At 36.8% G+C, this 6,115-nt stretch overlaps 1 long non-coding RNA gene across 1 annotated transcript; it reads right to left on the bottom strand.

Annotated features, from left to right (window-relative positions):
• Nucleotides 1-295: 295 nt before the first annotated feature.
• Nucleotides 296-875, bottom strand: LOC123327387. The gene is made up of 2 exons (XR_006542132.1): nucleotides 689-875; nucleotides 296-600 (listed from the first exon to the last, which is right to left on the bottom strand). It is a non-coding gene; the product is annotated as an uncharacterized LOC123327387 (long non-coding RNA).
• Between the last annotated feature and the right edge of the window lie 5,240 nt (nucleotides 876-6,115).

Raw genomic sequence — 6,115 nt, 5'->3', positions numbered from 1 at the left:
GTGTTTATTTGTCATTCCCATTTTGGCGCCATCTATTTAGACGCCAATCGTATTAGAAGATAACGAACGCATGTGCAAACCTTCAATTATAATTTATTTGAGGAGCTCAAGACTCGAGTATTTTGGCACAACTGATTCATAGGCGTAATTACTGGAACACTTGAATTATTGAAGGTCACAATCGTAATTCTACGATTACTGTTAGTGATGTGGTATAAATATAAATATTTATTCCATTTTTAAATACTCCTTGATAATATTTAAATTTGGCAAGAGAAATGAGAGTTTAAATAAGTTAGTTCATAAAGTACATATGTACATACATATGTATCCTTTATTTATTATGTGTCAGGTTTGGCAGTCCAGTTTCTCAACTTAAATGACAATGCAAATGTGGTCGACATTCCATTCGTCGCCTATTCCGCTTTGATTTACACATTCCTTTCTTACAAATTATTTCGTTGTCTTCCTCCTCTTTATCTCCGCTGTCGATTTTTTTTTTGCCGTTTTGCATGTGCACTTCCAAATTTACGCCTAGAATGTAAGTGTGAAGACAAACATAAGATGTTGGAAGGTGAATAGAGAGGGCGAAAACGGCAGCTGCAAAAACAACAAAAAGCTTCGTCACGAAAAATAAAAGGACAAAGAAAGAAGACGCCGGTACAGTTGCGCTCACACACACACTCACATGTTCACACAACAAATTCGCCAAGAGCGTAAAAGGCAAAACAAAAAGTGCAGCGTGGCGCTTTTATAACGGCACTCTAGATGAAAAAAATCAAAACAATGCTAAGCAAAAGCAATACTGGCGCAAAAATACAAAAAAAAAAAACAAAATGAGTGAGTTCTTTTTCCGTTTTTGTTGCAGAAACACCGCGGCCAAGCAAACTCAAATGTTGCCGAAACAATGTTGATAAGAAATGTTGACGAGTAAAAGGTAAGTAAGATTTCATATGAATGTTGTAATGTTAATGTTAAAACGCACTTAAAATAATGCAGAAGGATTTAGCATATTTGTTTTTAAAGGAGTGTTGATTGTTTTAGAAGATATATTTAGGTATATAGGCGTTTTAAATGTGCCCACCATTTAATTTTCGGCGAATTTTTAAGAACTAATGTGAAATGTTGATTCTCGATCTACATGAATAATGTAGCGTATTTTATTTCTCTTTCGGAGGCGTTTGCCTGTAGCACAATGCCTCCCCCGACACCCTTTTATGCATCCCCAATGCCCACCCACCTTTCGCTTTCACTTTCACCTTCGCTTCGTACCCATTCCCATCCCCAAACACACATTAAGTTTTGCACAACAGTAAGGAATTCAAATGAGTACGACTTGTTTAATAGTCTTCCCACTCCAGTTTTAATTTAAATGAAGTAAGAGCGTACATTTCAGTTACCAACTTATTTTAATCCAATCAAAAGTAACGTATTATTAACAACAATCTAACATTTATGAGAAATTTCATAAATATCACGTAATAATATCTATAGGATACAAGTTAAAAAGTTAAAATAAAGATACAAAACCTATAGTACATGAATTGCACAATTTTGTATTCGCATATGTTCTTATTTTAGTGTCTGCGGATGTTTTCTTCCCAGGACATCCTCTCTCTATCCTTATCCCTTATTTATTTTTGTTTTTCCTTGCCATTTGCTGCCGTCGTCTGCGTATTTGGCACAAATTTCCACACGGCTGGGTGGGCGTGGCGCATTGGAGGAGGGTGGGCGGCTGTGGGCTCGGGGGCGTGGCGGTACTGTCTGCGACCTTCAAAACGATAATGAAACCCGGGCCAAAAAGCAAAACAAACTTGTCAGACGGGCAGAAGGACATTCAACCGCAAATGGGAAAGTGTGGTGGGGTGGTGGGTCGAGATAGGGGCGAAATAGGGGCGGCCTTAGGGGCGCAAAAGTGGGCGGGGGAAGAGGGCGTAGAGGAGGGCCAGACAGACACTTCCACGTCCCCTCCACCGGCATCGTTATCCTCTTCTTCTGCATGTCCTGCGCAATCAAGAAATCCTCCAAAGGATTCTGCGATTTCAGACAGGCATCCTGCTCGCTCCACTCGGACGCCTCCTGTCCTTTTTCCTCGTATTTTTTGTTGCCATATTTATCCTTTGCTGGGCTGCAAGGTCACGGCAGGTTCAAGGTCATTCCGTGGGCCAGGTTAATGTGCGTCTGGGTCGGGAATTCGGTATTGGCATCGCAATTGGAAATGAAAACGAAAATGGCCCGCCAAAAGGAAGTGGCTGGGGCAGCAAAATTTATGGCCAAAATCGTGAAGGAGAGTGAAGTTATATTATGATATAGATATTAGGAAAGAAAATGCATCTAAATTATTGTATTTTGATCAATAGTATTCTACCATCTTTCGAAATGAAACTCAGTTTTCAAGTTGTGTTTACAAATTTATTACATAAGATTATATGAAAATAATTATCATTTATTAGCTGTTTCTGTAAAAAAGTGTAACTATCTTATAGTTGTTAATCAATCGATTCCTAAATTACTTAGCAAACTCTAACTTGGGGGATCCTTCTCTTTTCCCTTGATCGCTGATTAATTTTGAAGCTTCACTGATTGAATTCGGTAGGGAAAAACCAAAATTTCCCCATTCCCTGGACAGTCGTGCACTTGTGATCTCCGGGGAAAAGTGCCCGAAAAGTGGTGCACACACAAGTGGCACAGGGCAAAATAAAGAGAAAAGGACCCACTCGACAGGGGAAACTTGAGGAGTTCCAAATTGAAGCCACGGGGGAAAACAATCAACACCAAAAAACAAAAGAAAAATATTTATAAGAACAAAAAACTTTTGTCTCGACTGTTGGATACCTTTTAAAATCATTTAAACCAGAATGTATCTAAACAAAAAAAAAATTAAAAACCAAACAGCCTGATCTTCGTGCAAATTGGTGTAGTTCTGATGGAAGTTAGTTATTTTTTAAATTGAAAACTCGAGTTTTTAACCCATGGATACGCTTATAAAAAACTATATTCACCCCTATGACCAACTGCGTTTGTATATACGAAATACCCCTGAGTGGACACCTAAGGGGTTCTACAAAAAAGACCCCAGGGAAGAAGGAAATTGGACTGGCTATACCTGCTACTCCTCTGCTCCTATACCGATACTTAGATACTTAGATACTTAGATACTTCTCCACTTCAGACCCCCGACGTCTCGTCAATGTTGCACTTGAGGTTATCGTCGGGGAAAATCGTTAAACACACGCACGATAAGCGGGAAAATCCAGCTCTCTTCGGCTTTCCAAAACTAATATTTCCACGTCTGGGTGCCGAGATAATATTCTTGTTTATTTTCGGATAACAGAATTTTCTTGCGCTTTCCATTTCTGTGTTTTCCGTTTGCTCTCTGTCACTCACGTCTGTCACTCGGCATCTGGGCGTCTCTTTCCTTCGCTGTGCTGCCGTCTCTTTCTGATCGCCAAGAGCGTGACCTTTCGCGCTGGCGACCAACAAAAATATATATCAGCAAACTTCCCAAGACAGCACTAAACCAATAGCACTGAGATAAAGTCGGCAGACTTTGAAAAGAATTGAAATTGAAAAGATAGATCGATAATTCTAAGGTGTTTTTCAACACCGTATGCATTTGGTAATACAAAATGTCAAATATTTACTTCAATGGAAAATCGCAAAATTTCGGAAAACTTTAGGGTTTTTCTCTGTGCCTCAAATTACCAAGCTACACATGCAGATAGAGTTGGAGATGCAAAGATAGATGGACTATTTTTGGTCAGCCTTAGACGGGATTTTCTGGCCACCGAACAACTTTGGGGCTATGTTAATTTTAGCCCACCTGGGGTCGCTTTTCTATATACAACTCGCTGAGTTTTCTTGCGTTTGAATAGAAAGTTGAGGGAGATATTTAAGTCAATCGACTGCTAAATGTCAGGGTAAAAATCACGCCAAGGGTGATTTTTTTCACCGTGAGTTCAATATTTTTGTTGCTCATACGAATACAAAATGTGTACTTAAATTTTAATTTCATTTAATTTCATTTTTTAAATGTTGTACTTGAAATATTTGTTCTTGTGTGGGTAAAGATCCTTTGATTCGGTTTCGTAATTAGGCTTTTTATCTCAGATGATTAGTTAACTGAAGTCGAAAGAGGCTTTGCTGTGATTTCCCCTTTTTAATCAGTTGCTAATTAAGTTTCCCCCTTCCACTGAAATCTAGAAGAAATGCTATCCGTATCTAGAAACGTGCGTATATATAGTTATACATTTAGTTGGCAGCGCAATATCTATATCTGCCCCAATGAAATCTTATCAATTGTCACAGTCTTAAGTGTCGTAGTATAATTCAAACTAAACTAAACTAATTTACTATCACTTTTTCGTTTTTCTGAAATATTTTCATCGTTTTTCTTTCGTCTTTTTGCCGTTTTGAAGGCCTTTAGCATTGGTTGCTATAGCAGCACTATAGGTAAATTTAGTATATATATTTATAGTTATATATAGTTTGGTTATCAATCAAGGTCCGTATCGCGCGATTCCGCAAAAGAAATAAATGCCGCGATAAGCTTTTAGCGTACGCCTTTTTTTTTCACATTTCAAACATTTTTTGCTCCTCACGCATTTTTTTCGCACTTTTTCACGCGCAGCTTTTTGATTTTTTATTAATAATATCGGACCATAAAAAAATCCCCAAAAAAGAAGCAGCAATAAATTTTGGCCAACGCAAAGCAAGGTCACTATATGTTTCTTTATGTGTGTTTTACTTAGTCACAATCAAGGAGGGGCTGTTATCAGCTTCTAACTGCCAACTTAGCCGATCTTAAGTTAATAAAGATATGCACAGAAATTTACTAGATGATGAACCAAGGAAGTAGATTAAGATGGTCCCATAAAATATGTCAAAAAAAGGTGAGCTAAGTGTACTTAGAAATCTTAAAATGCGAAATAATGTTTGAGGCTGCCGCGCAAGGGTTAAATCATCTAGATTCCACACATTTTGCTGATAAAAGCCAAAATTCGAGAACGCAAATTTTAAAGAGATAAAAGGCATAAACGAAACTGCCAATTGGCCGAAAAAGGGAATTTTGGGCATGAAAAAAGATGAAAAAGAAGTTGAGTGCAAAAAAAAAAAAAATAATAATAATAACGAAGCGTGCAAAAAACACTAATAAAAAAAGGCGACGTTTAGAAGTTAATTAAGCAAATTGGAAGAACAAAGGCCACAAAGGGAGAGGGGCTAACCACTCAATACGAGGCGAAAGATTAATGGACAAATCGAACCGAAAGCCCCGAAAATCGAAACAAAGTTTCTACATAATGAACAAAATGAACAAATGAACAAGAGGCCATGGGAAATCGCGAAAACCTAAAGTTGAGCACAGTGGGGAAATATTATTGTAAAATATGATGAATCATTGCTTGCAATAAATAAAATCTCAACAATTTTATAAATTTTTTTTATTCCATATTATTATTTTATTTTAAATATTATTTTATTTATTATTATTTTAATGTAGCCCTAATAATTGTGTCATGGCATTTGCTGCTCAATATTTGCAATGATTTATTTTACTAGAAACTAACTTCTTTCCTGGGTCATTAAACAAAAAAGAAAAATTGAAAGATTTAAAATAATAGATGTCAGTGGGCTTAAATTTGGGTCGCCGATCCAGAAGGAAGAGTTTTGAAAGCTTACGAATCGAAAAGCAAAACAAAAAGATCAGCAGAAAAACAAACGCTTTGTGCTAAGAAAAGTGAGAAAAATAAAAAATAATCAAACAACAATAAAAACTCGAATGTGGCGAATGTGGTGGGCAAAAGAAAGAACGCCAAATAAATTAAAATATTACATCGCTGACCCTGAACCTCGTTTTTTCGTATTGTTTTTTGTACGATTTGTTGTTGTGCGAACGAATGTTGCAAACGGTGGGCCGAAACCTATTTTTCGAGTAATTTAAAACTTTATTTAAAATTAAATTTGAGAACGGAATACCTGATTATTGTTACTGTTCTTATATTTCTGCTACTTGTGTAACGATTGTTGCTATTAATACATCTAAGATATAATATAATAAGTAATATAGTATTGCGATTAAATCCCGGAATGTATTACCAAATGGTATATTTTGAAA

Source organism: Drosophila simulans, chromosome X (genome assembly GCF_016746395.2).
Source record: "Drosophila simulans strain w501 chromosome X, Prin_Dsim_3.1, whole genome shotgun sequence".
NCBI lineage: Eukaryota > Metazoa > Arthropoda > Insecta > Diptera > Drosophilidae > Drosophila > Drosophila simulans.
This window is presented reverse-complemented; position numbering and strand designations above follow the sequence as displayed.